Genomic DNA, 21,566 nt, shown 5'->3' with positions numbered 1-21,566 from the left:
TAACTTCTTTAATTTCTTTCTTCAGTGTCTTATAATTTTTTGAATACAGGACTTTTACTTCTTTGGTTAAATTTATTCCTAAATATTTTATAATCTTTGAAGCAATTGTAAATGGGACGGTTTTCTTAATTTCTCCTTCTGATAGTTTATTATTGGTATATACAAATGCAACTGATTTCTAAATATTAATTTTTTATCCTGCTACTTTACTAAATTCATTTATCAATTCTAATAGTTTTTTTTGGTGGAGTCTTTGGGGTTCTTTCTATATAGTATCATGTCATGTGCATATGATGATAATTTTACTTACTCCTTACCAATTTGGATGCTTTTTATTTCTTTTTCTGGTCTGATTGCTGTGGCCAGAACTTCCAGAACTGTGTTGAGTAAAAGTGGAGAAAGTGGGCAACGTTGACTTGTTCCTGATCTTAAGGGTAATGGTTTTAGCTTTTCCCCATTGAGTATGATGTTAGCTGTGGGTTTATCATATATGGCCTTTATTGTGTTGAGATATGGCCCCTCTATTCCCACTTTCTTAAGAGTTTTTATCATAAATGGTTGCTGGATTTTGTCAAATGCTTTTTCTGCATCTATTGATATGATCATATGATTTTTATTTTTCATTTTGTTAATGTGGTGTATCACATTAATTGATTTGCGGATATTGAACCAACCTTGCATACCAGGAATGAATCCCACTTGATCATGGTGTATGATCTTTTTAATGTATTGTTGAATTCTGTTTGCTAATATTTTGTTGAGGATTTTTGCATTTATGTTCATTAGGGATATTGGCCTGTAGTTTTCTTTTTTGTAATGTCTTTGTCTGATTTGGGGATCAGGGTGATAGTGGCCTTGTAGAAAGAGTTTGGGAGCCTTCTCTCCTTCTGGATTGTTTTGAATTGTTTGAGAAGAATAGGTAAAAATTCTTTTTTGAATGTTTTGTAAAATTCACCTGTAAAGCCATCTGGTCCAGAGCTTTTGTTTATTGGAAGCTTGTTGATTACTGATTCAACTTCCCTGGTAGTAATCAGTCTATTCAGGTTTTCTGTTTCTTCTTGAGTTAGCCTTGGAAGGTTGTATGTGTCCAGAAAATTATCCATTTCTTCTAGATTGTCTAATTTGTTGGTGTTCGATGCTATAGTAATTTCTTTAATTTTTTTGTCTTTCTGTGGTCTGTTGTCACTTCTCCTCTTTCATTTCTGATTTTATTAATTTGGGTCTTCTTTTTTTTTTTTGATGAGTCTTGCTAAAGGTTTGTCGATTTTGTTTATCTTCTCAAAAAACTAGCTCTTCGTTCCATTGATCTTTTTTGGTCTCTATTTCATTTATTTCCACTCTGATCTTTATTATCTCCTTTGTTGTACTCTCTTTGGGCTTATTTTGTTGTTCTTTTTCCAAAACCCTTAAGTGTAAGGATAAATTATTGATTTGTGATTTTTCTTCTTCTTCTTTTTTTTTTTTTTTTTCAGGTAGGCTTGCATTGCTACGAATTTCCCTCCTAGGACTGCTTTTGCTACATGCCATAGATTTTGGGTCATTGTGTTTTCATTTTTATTTGTCTAGAGCTATCTTTTGATTTCTTCCTTGATCTCATTGTTGACCCATTCTTTATTTAGTAACATGTTATTAAGCCTCTATGTATTTGTGTGTCTTTCAGTTTTTCCTTGTAACTGATTTCTGATTTCATAGCACTGTGGTCAGAGAAGATAGTTGATATGATCTCAATTTTCTTAAATTTATTGAGACTTGTTTTGTGGCCTAACATGTGATCTATCTTGGAAAATGTTCCATGTGTGCTTGGAAGAATGTGTATTCTTCAGCTTTAGGGTGAAATGCTCTAAAAATATTGATTAAATCCAACTGTCCAATGTGTCATTTCAGGCTGCTTTTTCTATATTGATTTTCCATCTGGAGGACCTGTCCTTTGTCAGTAGTGTGTTGAAATCCCCTACTGTGATTCTGTCACTGTTGATCTCTGTCTTTATGTCAGTCAATATCTGTTTTATATATTTAGGTGCTCCTATGATGGGTGCATAGATGTTTACTAGGGTTATGTCCTCTTGTTGAATCAATCCCTTTATTAATATGTAGTGCCCATCTTTGTCTTTTAATATGTTCTTCATTTTAAAGTCTATTTTGAAAAAAAAAGTCTATTTTGTCAGATATAATATTGCTACTCGACCTTTTTCCTCATTTCCAGTTGCATGAAATATTTTACTCTAATCCTTCACTTTCAGCCTGTGTGTGTCTTTTAGCTGAGGTGAGTCTCTTGTATACAACATATGTAAGGGTCTTGTTTTCTTATCCACTCATCTGCCCTATATCTTTTGATTGGAACATTTAATCCATTTACATTTAAAGTGATTATTGATAGTTACATAGTTATTGCCATTTTGTTATTTGTATTTCTGGTCTTCATTAGTTAGGTTGTTTTCATCTTTCTTCTGCTTACAGAAGCCCTTTTAACATTTCCTGCATTGCTGGCTTGGTGGTAATGAATTCCTTTAGCTTATTTTTTTCTGGGAAGCTCTTTATCTCTCCTTCAATTTTGAATGATAGCCTTGCTGGATAAAGCAATCTAGGTTGTAGGCCTTTCTTTTTCATCACTTTGAATGCCTACTGCCACTCCCTTTTGGCCTGCAAAGTTTCTGTAGAAAAGTCATTTGATAGTCTTATGGGAGTTCCCTTGTATGTAATCCCCTGTCTTTCTCTTGTTGCTTTTAGGATTATCTCTTTGTCTTTAACTTTTGCCATTTTAACTACAATGTGTCTTGGTGTGGGCTTGTTTGGGTTCATTTTTGTTGGCACTCTCTGTGCTTCCTGAGCCTGTATGTTGATTTCCTTCACCAGGTCAGGGAAGTTTTCAGTCATTATGACTTCAAATATATGTTCTGGATCCCTTGCTCCCTCTTTTCTCCTTCTGGTATCCCTACGATGCACATGTTGTTGCACTTGATGTTATTCCACAGGTCTCTTAAACTATTTTCATTGTTTTTTATTCTTTTTTCCTTTTGTTGCTCCACTTGGCTGGTCTCCACTAACTTGTCTTCTAAATCACTGATTCGATCCTCTGCCTCATCTTACCTGCTGGTAATTCCTTCAAGTGTATTCTTTGTTTCAGTTATTGTATTCTTTAGCTCTAACTGATTGTTGTTTATGATTTCTTTATCCTTCTTCATGTCATTACCAAGCTCCTTAAACATTTTTTATCATCGGTGTTCTAAACTCCATCTCTGATAGGTTGGTTACCTCTATTTCATTTAGTTCCCATTCTGGAGATTTCTTCTGTTCTTTTTTTTTTTTTAAAGTCTTTAAATACTTTTTTCCCCCCAGTTATTTATTTATTATTATTATTATTTTTTAATTGGGGAAGGGGTACAGGACTTTATTGGGGAATAGTGTTTACTTCCAGGACTTTTTTATTTTTTCCCCAAGTCAAGTTGTTGTCCTTTCAGTCTTAGTTGTGGAGGGCGCAGCTCAGCTCCAGGTCCAGAGCCCGTCATTAATTGCAGGGGGCGCAGCCCACCATCCCTTGCCGGAGTAGAACCGGCAACCTTGTGGTTGAGAGGATGCGCTCCAACCAACTGAGCCATCCGGGAGCTCAGTGGCAGCTCAGCTCAAGGTGCCGTGTTCAATCTTAGTTGCAGGGGGTGCTGCCCACCATCCCTTGCAGGACTCGAGGAATTGAACTGGCAACTTTGTGGTTGAGAGCCCGCGTTCCAACCAATTGAGCCATCAAGGAGGCAGCTCAGCTCAAGGTGCCGTGTTCAATTTTAGTTGCAGGGGGCAGAGCCCACCATCCCTTGTGGGACTCGAGGAATTGAACTGGCAACCTTGTGGTTGAGCGCCCACTAGCCCATGTGGGAATCGAACCGGCAGCCTTCGGAGTTAGGAGCATGGAGCTCTAACCGCCTGAGCCACCGGGCTGGCCCCTTCTGTTCTTTTATTTGGGACATGTTTCTTTGTTTCTCCATTCTGACTGACTCTCTGTGTTTGCTTTGGTGTATTAGATCCCCTAGGGTTTTCAGTCTTTATTGGGTGGTCTTATGTAGTATGTGTCCTTTATATTTGAATTGCACTGCTTCCCTATTCTCTTGTACATGTGCTCCAGAGGTGACCCTTGTGTTATGTGTATTCTCCTGTTAAAGTTAAGCTTTAATTGCTTTTGGCTGGTGTAGGTGGGATTGACTCCTAGGCTGATTAGCTGTGAGAATTGGCTATCCCCACAGTGGATGAGCTCCTGTGTGAGGGTTGATCCCTCAGATAAGGCTTGGCCCCCATGGACTCTTGTGCCTGTAGAGAATTCCCTCTGGTTGTGTCACTTGTAGGTCAAACCCGGTAATACTCTGGTTTGGTCTGGAGTTGGCCTCTGGATGTGTTGAATCTTGTGCCTCTTGGACTGGGCCCTGGTGTAGGAGATTTCAGAACAAAACAAATCAACAAACACAACAACAACAACAAAGAAAAAACCAAATACACTCACATGTGAAAACAACCGATAACCAACACTCAACACAGGCAAAAATATCAAAAATCCAAAAAAAAAAAAAAAAATCAATACAGAAAAATGGAAAGAGTGTGGAAAAGTTGGGCAAGGAAAAGAAAAAAGAAGAGAGAAAGAAAGGGGAAAAGTTATATATACATACACACACACACACACACACACACACACACATATGCTAAAAATGATAATACTGAAAAATAAAAATGAAAAAAAAGGCAGTGCCAGTCTTGGCTTAAGCCCACCAAGCTATCTCCAGGTTGTCCTCTGCTGTACAAAGACTGCTCTGCATCTTGTGGAGGCAGAGCCAACCACCTGGTGTCCACAGTGACCCTGGCACTGCTTTTGTACATGAGTGGGACTGTGGGGTGTGGTTGGTAGTTTTTACAAAGTCAGTGCAGTTTCTGCTCTCGCCTGCACAAACATAAGCTTACAGCACCACAGCCAGCCACTGGGAGGTGGGCTTATTCCCTGTGCCCAGGTCTCCTGAGTCTTAGGGCGCTTCTTCCGTCGGGGGTGTGGAAGGCACGAGATTTCTGAGCTGCTGAAAGCCCAGAGCTGCCTCTGCCACCTGCTGCTGACCCCTGCATGTGTCTCTGCAGCTGTAATTGCCCTGCTGTGAGCAGCCCAGAAAAGATGGAGTCTGGGAAAGCCAGTGTCTTCCGTGTCCCTGCCCGGTCTCTTCCCTAGGTCACAGCTGCAAAACAGCTTTTTCCAGATCCTGAGCGCTACATCTCCTCTGTAATCTGACACTACTCCTCAGATCAGGGACAAGCTTAGGACTCTGGGCAGGGGTGGGAGAGCTGTGGGAGAGTGTGGGGAGGTGCCCTGGCATGGAGTTTTCTTTTTGTCTGACCTAGGGCCCAGCTGAAGAGCTCATCTGAGGTTACTGCCTCAAATGCTGGACACGCTGACCTCTCTGCAAGAGAGCTCAGCTGTGGGGCGCAAGGGAAGAGCCCAGAGCCTGGCTGCTGCAATCTCCAGTCTGCATCTTAGGGCCCCGCATCTCAGTAGCCATGAATGCGGGCCACGTCTCTACACCACTCCCTTCTCTCTTTCCCTGCTCACCTGGTTTGCCCACCTTCAAGTAATCCTCACGTGGGTCTCTTAGCTGTTCTGTGTGATGAGCAGAGACTCTTTTGATGGGTTATAGATGTTCAATTTGTGGTAAGTTCCAGAGGAGAACTCAAGAAACCCACCTCACAGCTGCCATTCCTATGATCCCAATTTCTACAAAGCACTTTCTTAAACTTTACAATGGTTCTGCCAATCCAGTTTTATGGTTTCTCGATCTCCATTTTTTATAGTGAGGAAGCCAATACCAATCTATAAATATTCATTACATTGTGATTACAGTATAGCAGCCCCTACCATTTGTGCATCAGGGAATTTAACAGGCATTATCTTGTTGACCCTTGACTACAACACAGTGAGTGACAGCTTTTTTGATCAGTGAGGAAATTGAACTTCAGAGTGGTTCAGTGACTCACCCAAGGGCACAAAGCTAATAACTGAAAAAAGCCAGGGCTTATCAAGCTTTGCCAGTGTTCTTTCTGCTATATTATATCAGTTTTCCCCTAGTGGGTCAAAGCAAGAAAGCTGGATAATCAGTCCCTTGATAACTGAAAGTTGGCTGGAAAATGTGAAGCACTTAGAGATAATGTTGATCTCTTTACCCACTTGCACATATACAGTCATGAGCCACTTATGTTCTGAGACACGCATCATTAGGCAATTTTGTCGTTGTGTGAACATCATAGAGTGACTGACACAATCTTAGATGGTATAGTCTACTATACACTTAAGCTATATGGCATGCTCCTAGGCTATAAACCTGTAAGCATGTTACTGTGCTAAATACTATAGGCAACAGTACCACAATAGTGTTTTTGTACCTAAACATATCTAAACATAAAGGTATAGTAAAATATGGTATAAACGAGAAAAAATGGCGTACCTGTATACCACTTACCATCAATGAAGCTTGAAGGAAGTTGCTCTGGGTGAGTCAGTGAGTGAGGCAGTGGTGAGTGAATGGGAAGACCTAGGACATTACTGTACACTGCTGTGGTGTGATTTTATAAACACTGTTCACTTAGGCTGCACTAAATTTATAAAACAACACGAAAGTAAATCAAACACAAGAGAAAATGATGCAGTCAAGAGGCACAGTAATCTCAAGATGTAGGAGGCTGTTTGCTGGTGCTAATGGTATACTGTTTTACAGCAAACATTTTTTTTAATAAGTAGAAAGAGTACACTCTAAAATAAAGATAAAAACTATAGTATAGTAAATATATGAATCAATAACAGTTGTTATCAAGTAGCAACTTGTTATCATTATCAAGTATTATGTATTGAACATAATTGTATGTGCTATACTTACGTAAAACTGTCAGTGCAGTATGTTTGTTTACACCAGCAACACTACAAATGTGTGAGTAATGCATAGTACTACAATGTCAATAGGTGATAGGAATTTTTCAGGTCCATTATAATCTTATGGGACCACTGTTGTATATGAGGTCCATCATTGATCAAAACATTGGTATGCGGTACATGACTGTATTGCAGGTAGAGAGCAAATGACTTATGCATGTCAGTTCTTTCAACAAATTCTTATTTGAATATTGAAAAAAGTTTCAGTTTTAAATTTTTTGGTCCTAATGACTGGTTTCCATGGAAACATATTTTTATAACAAAAGATGGAAGAAATATGTCAAATTAGAAAAGAGTGGAGGAATAAAAACAAGAGTGGGGGATAAAAGGACAAGACAGCACTATCTCAGGTCCCCAAACTGACCACTGTTAAACCATGACTTCTCAAAAATAACACCAAAGCAAAGCTGAGTTTATTTTTGTTGTAGTAAGAAAGACCATTACCTTGAGACAGTCTTAGCAGCATCTCCGAGGGGAGAACGCAAAAGTGGGGTATTTATGACATCTTGGAGTCTTGTTTAATGCAGGTCTTTCAATCTCAGGACTTGATTTACAGTTGAGTAAGGATCATGATATAATTGTCTAGAACTGGGAAACCCAGGCAAGGATTTAGAGGCTGAAGATTCAAGACAAGGTTAGGTTGATATTACAACACACACACACACACACACACACACACACACACACACACACACACACACACATATAAACGAGGTGTGATCCACAAAAAAGGTGAATGTTTAAATAAAAAAATTATGACAATAGAAGAGATATTGCCATTAATCCCCCCTCAAAATACTGCCCCTTACTTCGAACACACTTATTTCATTGTTTTTGCCACTTTCTGAAGCAGTACTGGAAGTCTTCTTCCATGAGTGTCTTTAGTTGTGCTGTCGTCGCTGCCTCGATATCCTGAATCAATGCAAAACGTTTTCCCTTCATGGTCATTTGACTTTTGGGAAGAGCCAGAAGTTGTACAGTGCCAGATATGGTGAATAAGGTGGATGAGAACACACCATAATATTTTTGACAGAAGTTACATCAATGGTTTTCTTTTTTGTAATTTCTTTGTCTGGTTTTGGAATCAGGGTTATGGTGGCCTCATAAAATGAAATTGGGAGTGTTCTCTCCTCTTGAATTTTTTGGAATATTTTGAGAAGAATGGGTGTTAATTCGTTTTCTGAGTTTTTGGTAAAATTTACCTGTGAAGCCATCTGGCCCAGGACTTTTGTTTGTTGGGAGTTTTTGATTACTGATTTAATTTCATAAGTAGTAATCAGTTGGTTCAGATTTTCTATTTCTTCTTGATTCATCTTTGGAAGCTTGTATGCGTCTAGGAATTTACCCATTTTTCCAGATTGTCCAATTTATTGGCAGATAGTTGCTCATAGTATTTTCTTAGAATTTTTTGTATTTATGTGGTGTCCCTTGTCACTTCTCTTCTTTTGTTTCTGGTTTTATTTATTTGTACTCTTTCTTTTTCTTGATGAGTCTGGTTAAAGGTTTGCCAATTTTGTTTATCTTTTCAGAAGAAACAGCTTTTAATTCTTTTTTTTTTTTTGGTATTTTTTTTTAGCCTCTATTTTATTTATTTCTGCTCTGATCTTTATTATTTCCTTCCTTGTACTCACTTTGGGATTTTTTTGCTATCCTTTTTCCAGCTCCCTTAGGTGTAAAGTTAGACTGCTTTTTTGAGATTTTTCTTGTTTCTTGAGGTAGGCCTGCATTGCTATGAATTTCCTTCTTAGGACTGCTTTCGCTATGTCCCATAGTTTTTGGGTCATTGGGTTTTCATTTTCGTTTGTCATAAGGTATATTTTGATTTCTTCCTTGATCTCATTGTTGACTCATTTATTACTTAGTAGCATGTTATTTAGCCTCCATGTGTTTGTGCATTTTTCAGTTTTTTTTCTTGTGATTTCTAGTTTCATACCTTTATAGTCAGAGGAGACACTTGATATGATTTCAATCTTTTTAAGTTTAGTGAGATTTTTTTTGTGGATTAACATGTGGTCTATCTTGAAAAACGTTCCATGTGCACTTGAAAAGAATGTATATTTCACTCCTTTGGAGTGAAAAGCTCTAAAAAATATCAATGAAATCCATCTGGTCTAGGGTGTCATTTAAGGCTGCCGTTTCTTGTTGATTTTCTGTCTGGAAGATCTGTTCACAGGTTTCAGTGGGGTGTTAAAGTCCCCTACTATGGTTTTATTATTGTTGATCTCTGTCTTTATGTCAGTTAATATTTGTTATATATATTTAGGTGCTCCTATGTTGGGTGCATAATATTTACTGGGGTTATGTCCTCTTGTTGGATTGATCCCTTTATTACTACATAATGTCCTCCTTTGTCTCTTACTATAGTCTTCATTTTAAAATCTATTTTGTTCAATGTAAGTACTGATATCCAAGCTTTTTTCTCATTTCCATTTGTATAAAATATTTTTTTCCATCCCTTTATTTTCAGTCTGTGTGTTTTGATCAGAGGTGGGTCTCTTGTAGACAGCATATGTATGGGTCTTGTTTTCTTATCCATTCAGCTACCCTATGACTTTTGATTGGAGCATTTAATCCATTTATATTTAAAGTGATTATTGATAGGTACATAGTCATTGCCATTTTATTATTCATATTTTTATCTTCTTTTTGTTTCTTTGCTTTCCCTTTTCATTTCCCTAAAGAAGTCCTTTTAACATTGTAATACAGGCTTGGTGGTAATGAATTCCTTTAGCTTTTTCTTGTCAGGGAAACTCTTTATCTCTTCTTCAATTTTAAATGATAGTCTTGCTGGGTAGAGAAGTCTTGGTTGTAGGCCTTTGTTTTTCATCGCTGAATATTTCCTGCCACTCCATTCTGGCCTGCAAAGTTTCTTCTGAGAAATCAACTGATAGGCTTATGGGAGCTCACTTGTAAATAACTAGTTGTCTTTCTTTTGCTGCTTTTAGGATTCTCTCTTTGTATTTAACCTTTGCCATTCTGATTATAATGTGTCTTGCTGTGGGCCTGTTTGGTTTCATTATGTTTGGGACTCTCTGCACTTCCTGGGCTTGTATGTTTATTTCCTTCCCCAAGTTAGGGAAGTTTTCAGTCATTATTTCTTCAAATAGGTTCTCAATCCCTTGCTTCCTCTCTTCTTTTTCTGGTACTCCTATGATGCAAATGTTGTTATGCTTGATGTCCCAAATGTCCCTTAAACTATCTTTGTTTTGTTTTTTTATTCTTTTTTTTGTTGTTGTTCCAACTGCATGTGTACTGCTACTACTTGTCTTCTAAATCACTGATTCAATCCCCCGCTTCATCTAACCTGCTGTTGATTTCTTCTAGTGTATTCTTCATTTCAGTTATTGTAGTCTTTATTTCTGACTAGTTCTTTTTTATGGTTTCTTTGTCCTTCTTTACGCTTACTATCTCTTTGTTGAAATTCTCACAAAGTCCCTTAAGCATTCTTGTAACCAGTGCTGTAAACTCTGTCTCTGTTAAATTGGTTGCCTTCATTTCATTTAGTTCTATATCTGGAGGTTTCTCCTGTTCTTTTATTTGGAACATGTTTCTTTATTTCCTCATTCTGGGTGCCTCTCTGTGTTTGTTCCTATGTATTAGATATACCTTCTCTGTTTCTCAGTCAACTAGCTGGCCTTATGTAGAATGTGTCCTGTGTGGTCCAGTGGCACAGTCTCTCTGATCATCTATGTGTGTGTTCCAGGAATGTCCCTTGTGTGTGTTTTGTGTATTCTCCTGTTGAGCCTTGATTGCTTTTGGTGCATCAGTGGATGGGATTGACTCCCAGGTTGACTGACTGTAAAGATTGGCTATGCCCACAATGTATGAGCTGTTGCATGGGGAGTGACCTCTCCGTATGGGCTCTTGTGCCTGTTGAGATCACCCTTTGGGTGTGCTGCTTGTAGGCCTAGCCAGGTAGTGTTCTGAGGCTGGCCTCTGGGTGTGTTGTTTCAGGTGTCTCTTGGCAGGGGCTCCCGTGCAGGCCAATTTCAGCATTACCTGTGTCTGTCCCGGGTTACCTGATAGGAACTACAAAGCTATATGTGGTTGATTTCTGCCTCTGCTGGACCTGGAGGTGTGTGTGGGGTGGCTTCACTGTGAACAGAGGCCAACTGCCACTTGATTTGGCCTGAGACAGCTTAGAAAAAGGCCCATGGCTCTGTAGGCCTGTTGCCACCTGCTGGTTACCCATATGTCTCAGCCTTTGAAAGAGCCTCCTTAGGTACATGCGCTGGGTTGGTTGTCCCGATGTTGTGTCTCTGGTGACGCAGCACTAGCTGCGTGAGGCAGGGTCCCAGGGTGGCATGAGACATGGCTGGTGCTTTTTACAAAATTAATGCAGATTCAGTTCTTGTGCCAGTGCCTGGCCTGTGACCACTTTGCAAAACGCCCTGAGGATACCATAGCCAGCCACTGCTCACCTCAGGGCAGTGCCTGGACTGTGACCACTTTGCACAATGTCCTGAGAACACTGCAGCCAGCCACCACTCACCTCAGGCCCACAGATTCCCAAGAGCCAACCATGAGAGGATGCAGCACAAGTTGTGGCTCACTGCCCACTGCCCAAAGTTTTCTGGGCAACCGCCGCTGTCCACTTCTGTAAAAGGCTTCTACAGCTTGTGGGGCAGGGTCGGCCACCCAGGAACTGAGAATGCCCTTAGCAATGCAGCATTAGGTGGATGGGGTGGGATTCCAGGGAGTTACTGGGTGTGCAAGGTAGTTGTTGCAAAGTTAATACATTTGGGGATCTGACACAGGTGCTAGGTGCATGACCACTTTGCAAAAACACCCCAATCAAACTGTTGACAGCAACTATTCACCTCAGGCCCGCAGGTCCTGAGAGCCACCTAAAGGAGGCTGTGGCACAGGTTGTGGCTCATTGCCCACCCTAAAAGTTCCCCGGACCACAGGGGGGCTTCTGCTGCTGTAAAAGTCTTCTTCATCTTGTGGGGTGGGGTTGGCACCCAGGAGCCGAGTGCCTCCAGTGATGAAGTTCTAGCAATGTGAGGTGGGGACACAGGGTATCACTAAGATGGTACACACACGGGTTTTACCAGACCAATGCAGTCTCAGATTTTGCCCTTTGGGGGAGGGTTCAACATAGAAAAGATGGTGCCCTCATGTAAGCTACACATGAAGCAGACTCCACACAGGAACAATGACTCCTCTCCTTCCAGCCCTCACCCTGTAGCCAGACAATTCAGTCTTTCCTGGTATGTCTCTAGTACTTCTCGAATTGCTGCCCCTCCACCTGAGAGCAGGTGAATGTTTGCAAGTAAGTCTGTGTGCGGGCTCTTTAAGAGGGCATTTGGGTTTCCAGTCACCTTCCATCTCACTGGGGTAAACAGAGTCTTTGCTGATTTTCACTGCCAGATGTTGTGGGCACTCCTCTTCTTGCACAGGACCTCTGGGTTGGGCAGCCCAGTGTGGGGCTGGGACCCTTCCCTCTTCTGGGGGGGACCTCCACCATCTAGGTGTCCCTCCTGGTGTTCAACCACTATCTGTGGGTTTGGGGCCGGCCTGTTTCACATCTCCGCCTCTCCTACCAGTCTCCATGTGGCCTCTTCTTTATATCCTTAGTTACAGGGATACTGTTCAGCTACTCTTCAGATGATTCTTGAGGGTGATTGTTCTGTAATTTATTTGTAATTTTGGTGTAATCTTGGGAGACAATAGGCATAGCATTTACCTAATCTGCCATCTTGGACCTTGACCAGTTCTCCGGTACTTTTAAGCAGCCATTCTTGGAGTGCCAGAGATTATCCTCGTGCAGGTTATATCTGGATTTCTCCAGGTACGCTTTTCTCATTCTGGGTCCAATGTCTTATATCAGGCATTTTATAAAAGCCTGTTTGAACACTGCTCAAGGTTTAATCTCTCAGGTTATGATTAGGGCTAGGATCTTAGTGAGTGCTGCTATTTGGCTTAATATGATGGAGAAAATACGATTTTATATGAGGTAAGCCTATCTTGCTAAGTAGTAAAAAGCAAAGACAAAATAGCATGAGGGACCATGAGATTTAAAGGAGAGTCTAAAACCAAGTTGGCAGACATCGCCACTGGTTCAGCTGCTATCATTATTGAGAAAATGGAAAGACTTTTGTCACTGGGTCAAGAAGGAGAGGTTAGTAAGCTATTGATCGCTCATAATTTCTGTGAAGTTGAGTCAGAGTGCCAACAGCTTATCAAAATCTTTTATGTACAAATAGATAGAAAGTTTTATGATAATTAGGTAGGCCCAGAGTGGAAGACTGTTGGAGAGCTAATAATAATTAGACCTGTTCATGCTTACATTTCAAGAGAAGAGGTTTGGTTACTGAGAGCTGGTTAAGTCATATAGTGCAGTGGCGTTAGAAATGTTGAGAACCCATTTCACTTGGTTCAGTGAGAATGAAGAGTCCTCTCACTTGCCTTTGCCCCAGTAAAGTTTTGATGGCCTGTAGTTGGTTAGGAGGAAGGGATGGACTTCCCTGGGGTAAATCATATCTTAGAGCAGGGCATAACTTTTACTTTTTTTGCAAAGGACCAAATAGTAAATATCTTATACTTTATGGGGCAAACAATCTCTGTCACAACTATTCAACTCAGTTGTAGTGTTAAAGTAACCGTAGACAATATACAAATGAATGAGTATGATCGTGTTTTAATAAAATTTTATTAACAAAAGCAGGGAGATTTAGTTAAGGGCTGTAATTTGCCAGTTCCTGTCCTACATAACAAAGTTACTTTGACAACATTGTACCTTCTCTTTGGAAATATGCCTTTGCTGAACTAAAATGGTAAATAGATTGATGGAGTCAGTTTCAGGGTTTACCTCATTTTAGAATACAACAAAAGGTCTTCATGGTCCTGGTTAAGGATTTATGCCTCAGTAAACTCCTGGGGGATAACAGTCCAAGTATATTGTTGCTCTTCCGGAATGACTATTTTATTTAAATCTATGTTCTTATCTGTTGGGGTTTCACCTGGGAAGACAGTAATGTTACAAAGACCTGGAAAATGTATGATGAGTCCTTTCTCTGTTTGACTTTCTACAATCAGTTTTAGTTTTTCTTTAGCTTTTTATTTAAGAAAGTTTTATGCAAATTTTGGGGGAAATGTGTCAAGATGAATCTTGGGCCAGAGCAGTGAGAAGGGCGTGATTGGATTTTGATGGACCTCCAAAACTGTTGAGTTCTGAATTCCTGAATATATCACCAAGACAACTTGCAAAGAAGATAAAGATGAGTTTTTTCCTAATCCAGTACAGAGACTACTAACTTCACAGAGTTTTAGTAGTGTCTCAGAGGGTGGGAAGGCAAAGTTAGAATATTTATGAGTATTTGGAATGTGGCTTAAGGATGGTCTTATAACATGAGGGTTTGGTTAGAATTGGATAAGAATCTTGACATAATGGTTAGGACTGGTGGACATAGAAAAGTGAGAGTTTTGAGATGAGATTCAAAGTGTCTTATGAAGTAAATTGTCATTTGATACTATCCATTGTGAAGACGAAGAAGTTGATGTTCATTTAAATAATATAGTTGTTTGAGTGCTTATCTTCCTGGGCAAGAGGTTTCTGGGATAACAATGTCATTTTTTTTTTTTTTTTTTAAAGATTTTATTGGGGAAGGGGAACAGGACTTTGTTGGGGAACAGTGTGTACTTCCAGGACTTTTCTTCCAAGTCAAGTTGTTGTCATTTCAGTCTTAATTGTGGAGGGTGCAGCTCAGCTCCAGGTCCAGTTGCCGTTGCTAGTTGCAGGGGGCACAGCCCACCATCCCCTGCGGGAGTTGAGGAATCGAACTGGCAACCTTGTGGTTGAGAGCCCATTGGCCCATGTGGGAATCGAACCGGCTGCCTTCCGAGTTAGGAGCACGGCGATCCAACCTCCTGAGCCACAGGGCCAGCCCAGTAATGTCATTTTGATAAAGACAGTGGAATAGTAAAGCCACATTAATGTAATCAGTAAGCTGTGTGGGTGTAGGTGATTTTCATTTTTACTTTTCATGCCTGAATTCCTGCCTTGGTTTCCTGTCTGATAGCTTGGTCCTTAAAGAACTTGGATGCTGCCAGGCTGCTAGGACTATTTCCTACCGTTTACTCCATTCCTTGTAGTTTACTCTCCCCATGGTTTTCCACAGCACCACATTTTTCACCTTTCACCTGGCCCCATCTGTATCTATTTATTTGTTGTAACTTTATCTATTCCTCTTGGCTGCATTTTGTTGTCTTTGACCCTCTAACTGACTGCAAAAAAACTGCTAAAACCTCTGACTGTAACCTTCTTCCAGTTTCCCCAGCATGGTAAAATGTATTTGAGTCTGGACTGTGTTATTTACCAACTGCAATACATTTACCCTCTGCTTCATTCTTTCTCTTTTTTCTGTCCATATTGGGATCTTCCATGATTTTCTGATTCACTCCAATATGTCTGTCTAGTTCTGAATCATGGCTATCCCACACGGTCAGCCTTGCCCAGATAGCTTCTGTGTAGAAACTGATGTTGTGAGCAAAATCTAAACTCTAGAAAAACTAATCTTGATGTGAAATAGAATCGATGCAGTTTTGCGAGTAGTCTCCCAGCTCTTAAATCTTAGTACCATTATCTATCTGTGTGACCTTAAACCAGTCATTGTTCCCTCTCTAACTCTCACTTAATTCCTTAGGTTTAAAATTGCAATTTTGACCTGATAAGAAGTTATTGCTATAACTCAGGTAAAAGACGATAAATTAGACTAGAATGGTGGTAGGGAGATAGAGATAGAACCTGAGATGTAGCATTTTTGACAAGTTTTCTAGGTAATTTTTATGCTTGCTGAAGCTTGAGATCTTGTACATATTTTAAAGCAATGCTTTTAAGTATTAAATGATTCGAACTTTTACATATTCTCAGTGGAATAAGGCTTTTATCTGTATAAAATAGTCTTCTTTTCACATTTAATACTATTTGCTTTAAATTTCCCATTGTATAATGGTAATATTTTTATGCCTATTTTCTCTTTGTTAACATTACCTTGCTATATCTTTATCTTTGTTTTCAATTTTTCTGATTTTTGATTTGAAATTGAAAATTCAAATTTTGAAAAAATTTCAAAACTTATTTTGTTTTACATGTAACACATGTACATGATGTATAATTAGATTTTGTTCTCCTACAATCTGATTGAGAAATTAACCACAGCTGTGTTTTTGTGATTAATGACATATTTGAATATGATCCTGACATCTTACTTTATAGTTTTATTTTGATTTCATCCTCATTTTTCTTATGCTCCTCTCCCTTTCCCTTTCTTCTTCCTCTCCCTTGCTTCCTCTTTCTGTTTTTCATCCCTTTCCTGTTTTTTATTGCATTTATTTTCCTCTAGTGGTTTGGAAGTTCAATGTCTTATTTTTAACCTTCTGGTAGTTTCACTTAAATTTTAAAGCACATATTTAAATTTATCTTATCTAGATATCTTAGATTAATTATATATATATATATATATATATATATATATATATATATATATATATATGTATATCAGCAGCTTCTCCCACCCTTGCTGCATCAAGAAGAGAAATTTAGCATGCTTTTAGTTCTCTCTTTCCTCTTTCAGTCTGCCCATAACATTTCATGTTGAGATTATCCAGAATTTTTAGTTATTATTTTTTATACCAATTACTATTTTATGTACCAATTTGATGTACAAGTATTTAAATATTAATAATTTATATAGCTGTAAAATATACTGGTTCATTTACTCTTTACTTTTTAATTTAAATCTTGCAGTTTTCTAAATCATTTTTTATTTTTATGGAGTATGTTTAAATAATTTAGAGAATGTATGTGGTAAGTTCATTGTATTTGTAGTCATAATGAACTTTTAATTTTGTACCTCCACTTTGATGGAGGCTGAGTAAAAGATTCTAGGTTCAAATTTTCTCTTATACTTCTGAAAAATGAATAACAAAAGGATGACAAAAACGTTAACTACCTGTAATTTAAGAGATACTCTTCTAATTAACCCTTGGATCAAAGAACCAATCAAAATGAAAAAATCAAATTAACTAAGACATAATATAAAGGAGAATACTACCTACCAGAACTTATGTTACACAGATAAAGTCAAAACCAAAGGAAATTTTATAGCCTGAAGTATCACAATTATTAAAGAAATGACATTGAAAACAGTAAAGACATTTGACAGACTGGTGTTGGGAAAGGAGGGAAGCAGGAATACATTTAAGTTGCCATCTTCCTTTCTGCTAGCACTTTTACTGTTTAATTTTTATTATTTAAATCTTTGAACCATTTGGAATTTATTTTGGTTCAAGGTTTCAGGATGGATCTCACTTCATTGCCCCCCCCCCCCCCCCGCAAATGTCTAACGTTTATTGCATATCATATTTTCCCCTCTGATATAAAATTTTATTTCCATTATAGAATAAATTATCAAATGAAATTTGGTCTATTCTTGCACTGCCTATTCTGTGCATTTTGACATAGCTCCTGGCTGTTTCAATTACTATAGCTTTTTAATGCATTTTGGCATCTGATAGAGCAGACCCTTTTTAATTCTTGTTTTTAAATATTTTATAAGCTCTTTGTCATATTTTTTATTTTTCAGATGAATTTAAAATATTTTTTCAAATTCTAAAAAAGAACCAAATGGGAATTTGAATGGAATTTATTGTACAGATTAAAGAGCAACTGATATCTAGTGTATTACATCATCTCAAGAACAAAGCATCTATTCCTGTGCATTAAAAAAAAAGATTTAGACTTCTAGTTTTTGCTTCAACCTATAATGAGGTTGTCATTTCCATACTTACAACAAGAAAAAAAGCTGAAAATGAATAATTCTTCTTAGATCCATCAGAGAACTGAGGTCACAGGGCAAGCCAACACTCCCAAAAACTGAAGAGTGAAGCAAACACAGAGAATCACAGCTTCTTGGGAGCAGGAACTACTGGAACTAGGAACTGTTATGAAAACTGAAACATTAATTTGTGAACTGCTTGAAACTAGATTGAGAGCTAAAACGTGAGTATGCCTTTCCTTTCCTTCTGGGACTCCCATTACACATGCATAAGTATGAGGTGGGATCAAAAAATATGGTGAATGTTCAAATAAAAAAAATTATTAAAGTAAAAGACACATTGCCATTACTCCCCCTCAAAGTACTCCCCCTCACTTTGAACACACTTATCTTATTGTTCTTGCCACTTTCTGAAGCAGTTCTGGAAGTCCTCTTTTGTGAGTGTCTTCAGTTGTGCTGTTTTGGCTACCTGGATGTCCTGAATCAATTCAAAACATTTACCTTTCATTTTGACTTTGGGGAAGAGCCAGAAGTTGCATGGTGCCAGATCCAGTGAATAAGGTGGATAAGGACACACCGTAATGTTTTTATTTGACAGAAATTGCCAGAAGCAATGTGTCACACAGAGTGTTGTCATGATGGAGGATGAAACCATGTTAATGCATTGTTTGTAATCCATGATTTATGGCACACTTTAAAACACACCTTCTCTCAATTGTAGCTCACTCCTGACTGACTGCACCAAATTGAAACTTGTCACACACTGTTACTAAGGTTTGATGCACCGCTTTTAGTGTTGAAGATCCCTGCTTTTCAGTTGGATGGCACTTGGCAGCAGCATTCATCATATTTTTTTTTAATCACATCTCATACATTTGATGGTGTTCCACAGGTCTCTGAGACTGTATTCATTTTTCTTTATTCTTTTCCTTTCTGTGCCTCAGATTGGATAGTCTCAATTGATCAATATTCAAGATCAATGATTTTTTTTTCTGACAGCTCAAATGTGTTATTGAGCCCCTCTAGTGAGATTTCATTTCAATTTTTTCATACTTATTTTCTTTTTCATATATATTATTTTGATATTCAATTATCCTGAGTTTTTCTTTGGTTCTTGTTTTGTAATTTCTGTCTCTTTATTGGTAGTCTCTACTTGGTGAGACAATGCCATTGTGCTTCCATTTAGTTATTTAGACGTGGTTTCCTTTAGTTCTTTGAGCATATTTATACTAGTGACTTAAAATCATTGTATAGTACATCCAATACCTGGCTTCCTTAGGAACAGTTTTTATTTACTGCTGTTTTTTTCTCTTGTGTATGGTCCATGCTTTCTACTTACTTTGCAATTTTTAATTCTGGACATTTTAAATAATGTGACAGCTTTGGAGTTCAGATTATCTTCTCTTTCTGCTTTGTTATGGTTGCTGTTCATTGTTTTTGTTGTGCTATTTCTTAGTGACCTTTATGAACTAATTCTATAAAATCTGTATTCTTTGTTCTGTGTGGCCAATAAAGTCTGCTGTATTAGCTTAGTGATCAGTTAATGATTAGACAGCGATTTCCTGAAATTCCTCAGATTAATAAACCTTTAATCTTTGCCTCAGGTTTCTGTGTGTGTGCTGACGGAGCATGCCTGGAACACTCCAACAGGCTGTTTACAACTCTGCCTCAGCCTTCACTCGCTTGCACAGAACTTCAAGGTAATCCAGAGGTGAGAGGTTAGGGCCTCCTCAGTTCTTTCCTGGGCATACTTACAGCCCTGTGCATGCACATACATCTGGCCTTCCAGATGCCCAGGAATATGTTAGAGCTTTCCAAAACCCCCTCTGAGCATATACTTCCTCAGCTTTTCCTTTCATGTTTTTTTGTCAACTTCTTGCTTGCTCTGTTATCACCACCTCAGGCAGCTGTGATATTAAACAAGCCAGTCACAAAAGACAAATACTGCACGATTACACTTCCATGAAATATCTAGAGGAGTCAAATTCATGAGAACACGAAGTAGAATGGTGATTGCCAGGGACTGGGGGAGGGGAAAATGAGAGTTGTTGTTTAATGGGTATAAACTTTCAGTTTTTCAAGATGAAAAAGTTCTGGAGGTCTTGTTTTACAACAATGTGAATATACTTAACACTACTGAACTTACACTTAAAAATAGTTAAGATGGTAAATTCATGTTATGTTTTTACCACAATAATAAAAATTAGCAAAAAAGGTTAAGGTGGTAAATTAAAAAAAGAAGGAAGAATGTTAGAGAAAGAATAAATGAAGGTAAAATTACTTTTCTGTTTTATTTATCTAATAGATAACTGTTCAACACAATAATATCTATTGGGTGATTATTGCTCACGGATAAGCGAAATGAATGATAGCAATGTTATAAAGGATGGAGAGAGGAATTGGGAATATTCTGTTATGAGATACCTACACTACCCTTGAAGTATTATTGTGTTATTTAAAAATGGACTTAGATTAGTTGTAAATGTATATTGCAAATTCTAGGACAACCATTAAAAGATTAGAAAAGGATAATGATTGATTATAATAAGACAGGACAGGAGATGGAATCATGGAAAATGTTCAACTAAAATCAGAGAAGGTAGAAAAAGAGGAGAAGATAAAAAAGGAAACAAAAAATTACAACAAATAAAAAACTAGTTACAAATGTGTAGATTTTAATCAGCTATATTAATAATCACTTTAAGTGTGAATGGTTCAAATACATCAATTAAGAGACAGAAAATGACAAAGTGAGTAAAAAAAAAACAAAAACCCAATTATATGTTGTCTATAAGAAACTCAATTTAAATATGACAAAAGTGTAAGTTTACATGTAGTCATTTAGATTTCTTCATTATAGTTCTGACACTTATTTTGTTAAATTTTTCTCCTAATTTTTCAGATCTTCTGTTGTTTTTCTGAATGTATAATCACTAAGAGTCTTGATTGGGAATAGCATAAAACAGCTTAAACTAATTTTAGAAAAAATATTCAACCTATTATTAGCCTATAAGTGTATCTCATGGAATTCAAGGATGGGAATAGAGCTAGCGTCAGAAGTAAATTGGAAAGAGCAACTTGATGCCCAAACTACTCTTCCTTCTTTTTTCATCTTTACTTCTTTGGTGCATCAGCTCATCATTCCTCTTCTCTCTGTGAACCTAGTTCTTCTTATTCTCCATTCCATAAGTAGAAACATTTATTTTTGACAGTACATGAATTTACACATTAGATCTCTGTGTCTCAGTTCCATTTCCCAAGGTTGTGAGTTGGACTTGCCAAGCTTGGATCAGCTATCCGCCCTCTGATTCATATACCAAAGGGTACAAGGTTATGACTAGAAGACTATTATTTAATCATATGGATGGTAGAGGCTATTTTTCAGAATCTGAGACTCTGTGTAGACAAACCAATAGGGAGTCCACTATAGAACAGAGTGTTTCTTTCCATTACTTTTTTTCCTCCTGGTTATTGTGTGTGTAGGAGGGAAACTACTAAATGCTATACTTATATTTTATTTTCAGTTTTGGCAAGAAGCATGCCTGAGAGTTCCCTTGATAGCCACAAGACATAATAATTCACACTTTGAGGATCACAAAGTATTTTCTCCACCTAAAGATTGAGACTTTATGATTATGGGGCACAAGGTATTTCCAGGCATGTGTGACTTACACTGAACACATCCATGTATAGATAGCCCTGCATGATTGGAAGGGTTGGGCCCATCTTTCTTTGTTCTTTGAGAAAAGAAAGGAATCTTTTGTGTTTGGGAGATTAAAGAACAAAGTGACCTAACTCCTGGATAGGTCTCAGGAAGTGGAGGGTGGGCCAGTGGTAATGGG

Source organism: Rhinolophus sinicus, chromosome 4 (assembly GCF_057876585.1).
Source record: "Rhinolophus sinicus isolate RSI-liver-muscle chromosome 4, RSI-T2T, whole genome shotgun sequence".
Lineage (NCBI taxonomy): Eukaryota > Metazoa > Chordata > Mammalia > Chiroptera > Rhinolophidae > Rhinolophus > Rhinolophus sinicus.
This window is presented reverse-complemented; position numbering follows the sequence as displayed.